The 12,874-nt window shown below is 43.7% G+C and overlaps 1 protein-coding gene across 3 annotated transcripts in view; it reads left to right on the top strand.

Annotated features, from left to right (window-relative positions):
• TMEM178B (transmembrane protein 178B) overlaps positions 1-12,874 on the top strand; it is a 328,520-nt gene that overhangs the window by 118,607 nt on the left and 197,039 nt on the right. The window lies entirely within an intron of this gene.

Genomic DNA, 12,874 nt, shown 5'->3' with positions numbered 1-12,874 from the left:
TCTAATGGCATGTAATCATTGTGCAATTACTTGTCTAAATATCTTCCAATCTAAGCACTGCTATGTTATCAGTGCTTCACTGGTTAATTCCAATATGGTAAAAATTCCACTGTGTTGCTATTGTTTCATGTTTGTGCCTATGAACGGTATGTTTTCCTCAGAATCTTGCTTTGATTTATCTGATGCTGTCATAAATATAAAGGGAAGCCTAACCACCTTTAAATCCCTCCGGGCCAGAGGGAAAAAACCCTTTCAGCTGTAAAGGGTTAAGAAGCTAAAGATAACCTCGCTGGCACCTGACCAAAATGACCAATGAGGAGACAAGATACTTTCAAAGCTGGAGAGGGTGGGGAGGGAGACAAAGGGTTCTCTCTGTCTGTGGTTTTTTTTTTTTTGCCGGGACCAGAGCAGGAATGCAGGTGAGAACTCCTGTAAAGGGTTAATAAGCAATCTAGTTAGATATGCGTTAGATTCTGTTTAAATGGCTGATAAAATAAGTTGTGCTGAATGGAATGGATATTCCTATTTTTGTGTCTTTTTGTATCTTAAGGGTTTGCCTAGAGGGATTCTCTATGTTTTGAATCTGATTACCCTGTAAGGAATTTACCATCCTGATTTTACAGAGGTGATTCTTTTACTTTTTCTTCAATTAAAATTCTTCTTTTAAGAACCTGATTGCTTTTTCATAGTTTTTAAGATCCAGTGGTTTGGGTCTGTGTTCACCTATGCAAATTGGTGAGGATTTTTATCAAGCCTTCCCCAGGAAAGGGGTGTAGCGTTCGGGAGGATTTTGGAGGTGGAAAGACCTTTCCAAGTGGGCTCTTTCCCTGTTATATATTTGTTAGATGCTTGGTGGTGGCAGCAATAAAGTCCAAGGGCAAAAGGTAAGATAGTTTGTACCTTTGGGAAATTTTAACCTAAACTGGTAAAAATAAGCTTAGGGGGTTTTTCATGTAGGTCCCCACATCTGTACTCTAGAGTTCAGAGTGGGGAAGGAACCTTGACAGATGCCTTTTCAGGTCCTTAAATAGGTTAGGCCACATCTACACTAGAAACTTTTGCTGGTATAAAGATGTCACTTGGGAATATGATTTTTATGCTGTTTCTATACAAGGAAAAATTCTAGTATGGACACTATCATACCAGTAAAAAAGTGCTTTTGCTGGTATAGATTGTTTTGTTTCGAGGACTATACCAACAAAAACCCTGTTTTGTTGGTATATAAGCTGTACTAGGAGGGTTTGCTGGCATAGCTACACCTGGCTATACTGGCAAATCTCTTTTAGTGTAGACTAGCCCTAAAACTCATATTAAAATTGAAAAAATAAGGTCTGTAGAAATGCTGGGTCAGATTCTGATCTCAGCTAATGAGACAGAGAGGAGCTCAGTGGATTTGCTCCATATAAACACCAGTGTAACTGGGAATCTGAATCCTTTTCTGTACATCTAATGTAAAGCATGCCAATATTATTTGTTTTGGTAACCAGCATGAAACTATTGTTGGTAGCATCCCCAAGAAAGCTCACGCAGTTGCATCTGGACTTTGTTTTTGAGAGAAACTGTTTGGGCAAAGGGCTTGTATTAATAGGGCATGTAGTGAAGATCCTGCTGGTGGCAAATATGATCTGAAAAGACATAGGATTATATTAGGTCATCTAGTCCATGTCCCTATCAGTGTAAATTATTCCCTACACAATATACTCCAATACTTTGTCCAGCTCATTTTTAAATGATCCAAGTGATGGCATTTCCACTGCTTCCAGTGAAAGACTTTTCACCACCTTAATAAATCTCATTTTCCAGAGGTCTTTCCTTATATCCAGCCTATCTTTTCCTTTAATGCTATTACTCTTCGTTAATATCCCTCATTTAACCCAAAACAGTTTCCCTCCCTTCTTGTGTTTTACACCCTTTAAATACATATGGAGAAGTATTTGTTGTAATTTAGGGAATGGTAGTGTTGTCTGATGGTTACAAAAGCTGAAAACACTAGAACAGGAGTCTGTTGGTGTTAGAGAAGGGAAGGAAAACAGGCATTGCAGGTACAGGATTTCTTTCTTTGGGTTCCTCGTCACTGCTGATGAGCCCTGATCATTTCACCACTTAACTAGACCTCACCCTTCAAGCCTCAAATCACAGTTGAACATCATTCTGGCTTAGGCAAATGAGAGAGGATTATCTTCAGAGCCTGTCCACATGACTCCTCAATTGGCTGGGTTGATCACAGCTGAGCTCCTCACCTCCAGCGGTGAGTGTGCCGTTGATGTGGGAAAAGGAAAGCAGGAACATAAATCAGCTGCAGGTCTCTCCTATGGGGCTTACGGGCTGAGCCACTCAGCTCTCATCCGGCCAGCTCAGATATAGGTTATTCTTAATGGAAGTGGAGCATGTGCATGCCTGGGCATCATGACAATTCTGACAGCTAATTTAAGTCGTTCCATCATTGATGTACACTAGAGTTGATTGATCTCTTTAGCATATATTTAAAAATCTCCATCATCTCCATCATCTATCAGCCTCTGTCTCTGTCCACTTTGCCTTTAGCTTCTGTTTATCTTTTGATATTTTTCAAAACTTAACTCTCACCTTGGGATCCTGAGGGGGGGAAATCAATGGGAGAAGATAGCTTACTGACAAATAAGAGAGATTCCTCTGCCATACACAACTAAGGTTGTGAATAATTCAGTAGGGTCCCAGTCCCCTTTTTCCTCCCTCATGGCTGGCCTTATTAAAATTGTATGGGAGAGCAGAGGGAGATGGCTGATTGGCTCTGTCATTTATCTGATAAAATCTGTGGCTCATGTATTAGCTCAATATCACCACTCTCCTACCCACCACACACATTTTCATACTAAACAGGATCTTCCCTTTGGTGTCCATTCTGCTGCATGTTGTGATCATACATCTGCGCACAACCAAACTTTACCTAGACCTCTCATGTCAAATCATGTGACCATAGAAAAAGGATGTTATCCATCAAAGCAGGGCACTTTTTGTCAATATGAGAAGAGTCAGTAATGACATGAATCCACATTCACAGGGATCCTAGTGTGTGTGTGTGTGGGGGGGGTGGAAATAATAAGGCTGGGAACTAGGAGACTGATTCTGCTTTCACTTACACCAGTATAAGTCAGGAATAACTCCACTGAAATCAAAGTAGTTAGTCTGCTATAAATACAATGTGAAATCAGAATCTGGCTCCAGAAGGTTTTAATGGAATTTTCAGGAAAATAAATAAACTTTCTGAGGTTTTAGACATTTTGATTTTTAGACTCCAAAGAGGTGGACTAATTCCAGAATGGTACAAGACTCCTTTATTAATAGTAATAATATTAATTATCAGTATTTATTATTATGCATAGAGAAACTTCTATCCACGGATCACAAAATGCACAATTATTACTCCATACAATACTCCTGTTAAATAGATAAGGTATAGGAAGTATTAATACAGCATAAGCATTATTATGCCCATTTTACAGATAGAAAAACAAAGACACAGATGTTAAGTGACCTGTCAAAGGTCAAATGTAACTTGGTGGGAGAGCCAGGAATGGAACTCGGGTCTCTTGACTCCCAGTGCTCTAAGTACTAGGCAATTCTGCTTCCTTTAGTGTCATAGGATAGGTCTACTCTTACAGCAGCATGTAGCATACAGACATTGCACTCCTAATCAGCATGGGTATAAATTAGGGCTGCCAAGTGATTAAAAAATGAATTGTGCAATTAATCGCACTGTTAAACAATAATAGAACACCATTTATTTATATCTTTTTGGATGTTTTCTACATTTTCAAATATATTGATTTCAATTACAACACAATAAAAAGTGAAGTGCTCACTTTTGAAATTTTGTTTTTTATTACAAGTATTTGTTTACAATGTCACCTAAAAGTGAGAACAGGCATTCTCATGGCACTGTTGTAGCCGGCGTTGAAAGATATTTACATGCCAGATCTGTTAAAGGTTCATATGCCCCTTCATGCTTCAACCATCATTCCAGCAGTCATTCGTCCATGCTGATGAAGGGTTCTGCTCAATAACAGTCCAAAGCAGTGTGGACCGACACATGTTCATTTTCATCATCTGAATCAGATGCCACCAGCAGAAGACTGATTTTTCTTTTTTGGTGGTTCAGGTTCTATGGTTTCCTCATCGGAGTGTTGCTCTTTTAAGACTTCTGAAAGCATGTTCCACACCTCGTCTCTCTCAGATTTTGGAAGGTACTTCAGATTCTTAAACCTTGGGTCGAGTAGTGCAGCTATTTTTAGAAATCTCAACATTGGTACCTGCGTTTTGTCAGATCTGCAGTGAAAGTGTTCTTAAAATGAACAACCTGTACTGGGTCATCATTCGAAAGTGCTATAACATGAAATATATGGCAGAATGCTGATAAAACAGAGCAGGGGACATAAAATTCTCCACCAAGGAGTTCAGTCACAAATTTAATTAACACATGATTCTTTTAATGAGCATCATAAGCATGGAAGCATGTCTTGTGGAATGGTGGCCAAAGCATGAAGGGGCATACAAATGTTTACCATATCTGGCATGTAAATACTTTGCAGTGCTGGCTACAAAAGTGCCATACAAATGCCTGTTCTCACTTTCTGTTGACACTGTAAATAAGAAGCAGGCAGCAGTTTCTCCTGTAAATGTAAACAAACTTGTTTGTCCTAGTGATTGGCTGAACAAGAAGTAGGACTGAGTGGACTTGTAGGCTCTGAAGTTTTACACTGTTTTGTTTTTGAATGCAGTTATGAACCAAAAAAAGTTTACATTTGTAAGTTGCACTTTCACGACACAGAGATTGCACTACAGTACCTTGTATGAGGTGAATTGAAAAATACTATTTCTTTTGTTTATCTTTCACAGTTCAAATATTTGTAATCAAGAATAATACACACTTTGATTTCAATTACACCACAGAATACAATATATATAAAAATACTTAATAAGTTTCAACTGGTATTCTATTATTTAACAGTGCAATTAAAAGTGATTAATCGCGATTAATTTTTTAAATTATGATTGCTTTTTTGAGTTGAGTTAACTGCGACTAATCAACAGCCCTAGTATAAATTGCAGTTTAGAAGGTGAGACATTGCCTAGGCAAGCAGAGGGTAGGGTGCCCTACATGCCTGAACCCAAGAGTATATACCCTCTGTCTCTGTACATGCCCAAGCAGTTCCTCCCAAGTCTACACTGCAATTTTTAGCAGTGTAGTGTCCCGCTGCCTCCCCGTTGCTGGGCCCTTTCCCTGTTGCAGTGAAAGGCTCCGGCAGTGGGAAAAGGCTCCCGCAATGGGGAGGCAGCTGGGAAAGGCTGAGCCTTTCACTGCCGTGTGTACCAACACGTACATTATGTGCTGCCACAAGTGTAGGCACGGTCATAGATGCTATAGCATATATCCCAGAAAAAGACCAGGGTATAACCCTACTGAGGTTAACAGAGTTATTAAAGATCACTTTTAAGAAGTCAATCGATTGCATGTGAATGATTACTGGTCACAGAATAGAATCCATTACATATATTACGGGTGATTTTTTTTTTCTAGAAATAAGACTCAAGCTTTTAAAAAATGGCTCATGATTTCTGATCCTCAAGAAGGCTGGTGCTCAGCACCTTCTTAAGAACAGGCCCTGTAAGGAATCTCAAATTAGGACCTAAAATTACTAATAATTTTTGGAGCTTTTCTCCATTGGATAGTGGATTAATATTAGGTGGCTTTTCTGCCACGTGTGACTCTCACACTGAGCATGTGTCCCTGTTAATTGCCATGACAACTTCACTTATGCTCAGGGCAAGAATAACATAATTGAACTGAAAAGTACCTGAAAGTAATGTGCATTATTGTTTGACCTGAAAAGTAACCAGATTACTTCTCAGGATGTAGTCTGTGACTGTAAGCAGTTATTTTAACCAACCTGAAGGTAAGCTTGAAAAAGATGTCAACACCTCATGGAAAATACGTAATATATACATAGAAACAATGTCCAGAATGATATAGTCCAGATTCTTGGTCCTAGATGGCACAGTACAGGGCAACTCAGCAGTCAACTTGCATAGGAGAATTCCAGGCTGGCATAGAGCCAGTTCAACTGCCTTTGCAGCTCCAGTTTGGGCCCCCCCAAAAGCATAGTGAGAATATCAAAGGCATGCTGACAATGGAATGGGCAGGGTGACAGGAGTGCCTCTGCAGTCTGGTGACTCCTGGCTGCTTGTGCAGCTCCTAGGGAGATGTTACCAGTAAGTGTAAGTTACAGCAAATGGAGAATTGCTCTAACTTATGCCTGGGGCTGACGTAGCCCTTGGCTTGTCCTAGAGTTGGGGCTGGGGAAAAGCTCCTCCACTGAGCACAGCATAGCTGGACCTGAGCATCTGGCTCTACATATTAACTGTATTTTTTACCCCTTGTTCTTTATTACTAAGCACTTTTGCAGGATCTTGTTTTCTGAAGTATTCATCCACTCCTGTTCTTTACTCCTCATCTGAAGCCTTAGTTGTCTGTTTGTGACATCACAGTTTGATGATGTGGAAATGACTAGGACGATGTTACATTCAGTGGATTGTGATTTCAGGGAGGAGTAGATTAATTTTCAAGCAGCAGGAGCTAGTGAATTTTTAAGAAACAAATTAAAGAACAAGGGATGAGAAATTCAGAATATATTTGACATGGCAGCGGTATTTGTTTCTCAGTAGAATGCTTCCAGAGTTTTCTAGGAGGCATAAGTGGCACGGGAAGGGGCTGAATTGACAACTCTGTTAATTGAAGCTCTTTGTTGACAGACCAGGTAGCACAGACAGTGGCAGTGCAAGTGTCCTCACAACGCATAGATGGATTAGATGAGCTAATCCATCTCTTCACCTCTAATTCCTATGGCTCTGTGATTAATGATCTCCCCTTTGCCTTCTGACAGCTGCATGAGATGGCACCTCCTGAGCAAAAGGAGAGGACAGAACTTCAGCGAGAATGTTTTCTCCATTTTACTGGGGAAGGAGTCAGAGGGCTCATACAGAGATCTTTGTTTGTATCACTGCTTTGGAGAGCGCAAACGTTCCATCAGCAAGGGGTACAAGCAAAAAGGAAGACCCCTTGTCATCTGTTTGTTGGTTTTGTGATGAGCTCTTGGCTGCCACTTCTTTACAGAGCATCAAAGTTGCTCCATCTTTGTGCTGTAGCAGACAATGGGAAGAAATGGAGTACTTGTGGCACCTTAGGGACTAACAAATTTATTAGAGCATAAGTTTTCGTGGGCTACAGCCCACTTCATCAGATGCATAGAATGGAACATATAGTAAGAAGATGTATATATGCGCACACACACATACAGAGAAGGTGGAAGTTGCCATACAAACTGTAAGAGGCTAAATAATTAAGATGAGCTATTATCAGCAGGAGAAAAAAACTTTTGTAGTGATAATCAAGATGGCCCATTTAGACAGTTGACAAGAAGGTGTGAGGATACTCAACATGGGGAAGTAGATTCAATATGTGTAATGACCCAGCCACTCCCAGTCTCTATTCAAACCCAGGTTAATGGTATCTAGTTTGCATATTAATTCAAACTCAGCTGTTTCTCATTGGAGTCTGTTTTTGAAGCTTTTCTGTTGCAAAATTGCCATCCTTAAGTCTTTTACTGAGTGGCCAGAGAGGTTGAAGTGTTCTTCTTCCAGTTTTTGAATGTTATGATTCCTGATGTCAGATTTGTGTCCATTTATTCTTTTGTGTAGAGCCTGTCTGGTTTGGCCAATGTACATGGCAGAGGGGCACTGCTGGCACATGATAGCATATATCACATTGGTAGATGTGCAGATGAACGAGCCCCTGATGACGTGGCTAACGTGATTAGGTCCTATGATGGTGTCACTTGAATAAATATGTGGACAGAGTTGGCATCGGGCTTTGTTGCAAGGATAGTTTCCTGGGTTAGTGTTTTTGTTGTGTGGTGTGTGATTGCTGGAGAGTATTTGCTTCAGGTTGGGGCGCTGTCTGTAAGCGAGGACTGGTCTGTCTCCCAAGATCTGTGAGAGTGAGGGATCATTTTTCAGGATAGGTTGTAGATCTTTAATGATGCGCTGGAGAGGTTTTAGTTGGGGGCTGAAAGTGACAGCTAGTGGCGTTCTGTTATTTTCTTTGTTGGGCCTGTCCAATAGTAGGTGACTTCTGGGTACTCTTCTGGCTCTGTCAATCTGTTTTTTCACTTCAGCAGGTGGGTATTGTAGTTGTAAGAATGCTTGATAGAGATCTTGTAGGTGTTTGTCTCTGTCTGAGGGATTGGAGCAAATGCGGTTGTATTGCAGAGCTTGGCTGTAGACAGTGGATCGTGTGGTGTGTCCTGGATGGAAGCTGGAGGCATGTAGGTAAGTATAGCAGCCAGTAGGTTTCCGGTGTAGGGTGGTGTTTATGTGACCGTCGGTTATTAGCACAGTAGTGTCCAGGAAATGGGACGGCTTGTGTGGATTGGTCTAGGCTGAGGTTGATGGTGGGATGGGAATTGTTGAAATCATGATGGAATTCCTCAAGGGCTTCTTCTTCATGTGTCCGGATGATGGGAAGAAATGATGGGAAGAAATTATATTTATAGTTCCAAGAAGTCAGCAGTGTCACTGAGAGCGGGAGGAAAGAAGATCAGAAGTTGGCCTTTTGGAAAGAGGGAGTGTGGCAGGGAGGGAGGGCTATATTAAGAATAAAGCATAGAGGAAACCCTCACATTTTCTGATCTCGATAAATGAGAGAGACCTAACTCCTGCCTTGGGCAATTGTCTGATGATCCAGCCAGCAACAACAGGGCTATTGCTACTCTACAGCCCCTGCAGTCCCTAATCCTGGCAAACACGAACAGTGAAAATAGGCTTCTGTGCAAGTGTGAGACCCACAGATGCAGTGGTAGTGCAGGGAAGAGGCAGTGCCTTGCGCTGCAATCAAGTTATCCCTTCTGGAGGACGTCTGGCATGGCACTGTTGGGTTATGTGAGGGTAACGGCAATGGGGGTTTTCAAGAGTCTATACTCCATTACTGTGGTGATGAGTGCTAATAAAGTATCTGAATAGATAGGTTGGGGAGAAGTAAGGCGGGATAATAGAGAATCCCAGGAAAATCTTCCCAGTAGAATAAAAATGTGATGCCAAGATGCCCTTTTGTGTGTAATAAGATTTTCTCTGCTCTGCTAGTTGTGCCCTGACACAGACACTATAGACCACGAGGTTATTAAACAAGTCCCTGGTATCCTTGCCACCACTGAGTGAGACTGCAGCCTGAAGCCACCTTCTCTGTTTTCTTTTTGCACTGAAGTCTGAGGGTAGACTAGACTGGCCTGCGTTTGCCACCACTCACGCATTGCTTTTCTTTAATTTACTTTTCAGCCTCTGTGTGTGTGTTCGCGCGCGTGTGTGTGTGTGAGAACCTCTTGGCATAGCCCAGATAAGACAGGAAAGGTTGAGCAAACAAAATGAGCCTTTCCCTGGATCGATAGAGATCAATCTCTTCATTTCGTCGGGAGGGCAAAACAAAAACAGCAATTAAAAGTACATCTGATGCCGCTAGCTAGTGGACAGCCCCCAAATCAGGGCACGGGGGCAGGGGGACACAACATCCTGGAGAACTCTTGCCAGAAGCCCATTCATGGCAACTCAGTGAGACCGAGGGTGCAGCACTATACACACTGTATTCTTTTTGACTAGCAAACCTAGGCTACATGTGTCTATGCTGCACACCACTGGCGGCAGCATGTAGAGTACGTGTAGCTACATGCCGCAGTAAAAAGCAGGCTGTGTCCATGCTACGCTCAGTGAAAGGCTCTGGCAGAGGGGAGGCAGCGGGGCCTGAGCCTTTCCTCTCTCCCTCCCCCTAGCAGAGCCTTGCCACTGCAGTCGGGAAGGGCTCCAGCACCAGAGAGCTGCCGGAGCCTTTCCCTGGTGCCTCCCCACTGCTGGAGTGTTTCCCTGCAGTGAGGAAAGGCTGTGTAGCGGGGAGCTGCCCAGATCTTTCCTTGCTGCCTCTCCCTTGCTAGAGACTTACCCTGGGGGACTCTTTTTTTTTTTTCTGTCCTAGGTATGCATGTATGCACGCCCACAGTTATGCATCTAACATGCTGACCTTTAGCTAACCTAATACATCAAGGCCCAGTTTCATTATATTGTTATTTACTAGTGGACTGTCACATCTATTGCGATACCATATGTTGTACTTGTCTTAATAGACCACAGCATATGGTGCAGAACTGTAAGGAGGCATGGGTTGGGAATGCGTTTTTGTCCTGGTTAGCATCTGGTACGCTAATCTGTAGTGGGGCAAAGGGCTGTCGTAATTGTCCACTAATACACCACACGTTTGGTAGACTGGTTTATATGGAGGCATGCAAGCCAGTGCACTTATGCCATCAGATCACGTGATCAGTCATATAGGGGGATAAGGGTTAGGGCACTTTGTGATGCACTATTTCATGGCAGCGTGGCTATGCCATTTATTTACAAGTAGCACACGGCTATATTTTCTGCTGCTTGCTATAAGCAATACAGGAAGATGGAGAACTATGTACACAAACGAATGTGCCTGTCACAGGGAAACTGGCACCTTTAAGGGAGCAGGGTCCAGTGCATCCAGACTGGTTACCTGCTGCCCAGTTGGTCTTAAGGAAGCCACCTGGGTCTTATAAAGAGAGAGACAGCTGCCGGTTGTTGGGGAGATGCCTACAGATGCTGCAGGGAGTAAGAAGACTCTTGCAGGTCCTTGAGTTAGGAGGGGGAAGACATTAGTGGGGAGGGTCTGTGGAGAAGGCTAAGCTCCAGGAGAGAGGTGCAGGGAGAGCAGGAAGACAGATCCTTGGGGAGGAAGGGCTGTGCCCAGCTTGGAACCAGTGCAGAGGAGTATTTGAACTTTGAAGGGAAGACCGAGCTCAGGGAGGGGCTGGGCCCAGCAGAAAGTGGGATGAAGACTTTCATAGAAGCATAGAATCATAGAAGATATGGGTTGGAAGAGACCTCAGGAGGTCATCTAGTCCAACCCCCTGCTCAAAGAAGGACCAGCCCCAACTAAATCACTTTGTATGTTCGAGTACTATTTTTGAAAGACTTTGGGAAGCATTTGATAAATTCAACCTCGGATGGAGAATGTTTTGAATATGTGGACTTTTTAAGGGGCCCTGAGTGGCCTGCCGTGGGGGAAGAGGGCACTACGGGGCAGGAGTGCCCTTGACATGGTGTAGTCAGCAGGATCCAAACTCCTCAGGAGGGAAAGAAGAAACAAGTTGGTGTGTAGAGCAGGAGCAGCAGGAAGTTTCTTGTGAGTGGCTGCCAGAGTCCGCTGGGAGAGGAGGCAGTGAGAACCTGCTAGGGAAAAAGGGCCTCAAGGGAGAAAGCCCTGGGAGGCAGTGCTTGGTTAACAGAGCCCAGAAGAATCCTACAATAGGCCCTGAAGCAGGAAGGATGGAGAAGGACAAAGGGGAAAATCCGGCTGTAGCCTAGGGAGGCTAAGCAACTGTTTTTGCTGTCTTTGCTTATATCTGGTAAATCAAACTGTTCCTAGAAGGAGCTTCTGGGGGTAGTAGTGGGCTGGGAACAAGCCAGCACCTTATAGTCCCCAAGTACCAATGTGTTGGTCATAACGAGAAGGACTTAGGAAGGTGCACTTACAGTATGGACCCATTTACGCGTGGATGTTGGGAGTCAAGCCATCACGACTGCGTGTTAACGGACCGTGGGTTAAGAGGGCCATGCATTTCCACGGGGAAACGCGTTCGTGGCTGATTCATCCGCTGATTGGCTTTCTCCAGAAATCAATACCTGCACTCTGCCATGATGCTTTTTAAAAGACTTATAAACCCCTTGCTGACTTGGAATGATTCATCCAGAGGTGCAAGTAAGCCGGTACGTCCCACTATGGACTGGCTTCCCCAGGAAGCAATTTAAAGGGTCTGGGGCTCCCAGCAGTGGCTGGAGCCCTGGGCCCTTTAAATTGCCGCCAGAGCCCTGCTGCTGGAGCCCTGGGGTAGTGGCAGCAGGGCTCCGGGGGTTATTTAAAGGGCCCTGGAGGGTAGCGGCAGCCGGAGCCCCAGGCACTTTAAATCGCCGTCTGAGCCCTGCTCCTGGAACCCTGGGGGTCACGGTGGCAGCCGGGACCCCCGGGGCTCCACTGGCAATTTAAAGGGCCCCCCTTTAAATCACCCTGAACCCCAGGGCTCCCAGCTGCCTCTGCAGCTGGGAGCTCAGGGGGTGATTTAAAGGGCCCGGGGCTCCAAGCTGCTGCTACCCTAGCCCTGGGCCCTTTTAAATCCTGATTTAAAGGACTTGCCTCTTCCGGTAGCGTGACAATGACTAAGCGTGCGTGATATATCTTTACCAATATCGGCAATCAAAAGGAAGAGGAAACGCCAGGAGGCCTACAACACGTTTCCGCTCCGCACTTCCTGTCAATTTTTATGTCAGTGAGTTAGTGAGCAAATCCGTAGCGCTACATAGCAAGTTCCTGTACCGCGTGTTAACGAGTCTTGCGTGTTAAATAGGTAGCACTGGGAGGCATGGCGTTACCATGCGTTAAGCAGATTCGTTCGTAAACGGGTCTGTACTGTATATATTAGTGATATACAGTACAGACTAATATTAACACTATTAGCCAGCAAGCAGCTATGCTGGAGGAGTCATTGACCACTCAGAGTACTGAGCTATGAAAACACACTATACGGTATGCACTAGAAAATGATAGCCCTCATGGCTGCATTCGCTACCAGGTAAAAGAGCATCTCAGGATCATAATAGGTGGCACACAGGAGCTTTTAACCAAAGTGGGATACTCCTGGTAGAAAATATCATAACTAACATTAGATTCCTTTGTTTTACAATGGAATGAAAACTAATTTTCAGTTGTTCTAAATTC

The sequence above is a fragment of the Lepidochelys olivacea genome (assembly GCF_965140295.1).
Source record: "Lepidochelys olivacea isolate rLepOli2 genome assembly, chromosome: 1".
NCBI classification, from domain to species: Eukaryota; Metazoa; Chordata; order Testudines; family Cheloniidae; genus Lepidochelys; species Lepidochelys olivacea.
Note: the sequence above shows the minus strand (reverse complement) of the source record. Positions and strands in the feature narration are given on the sequence as shown.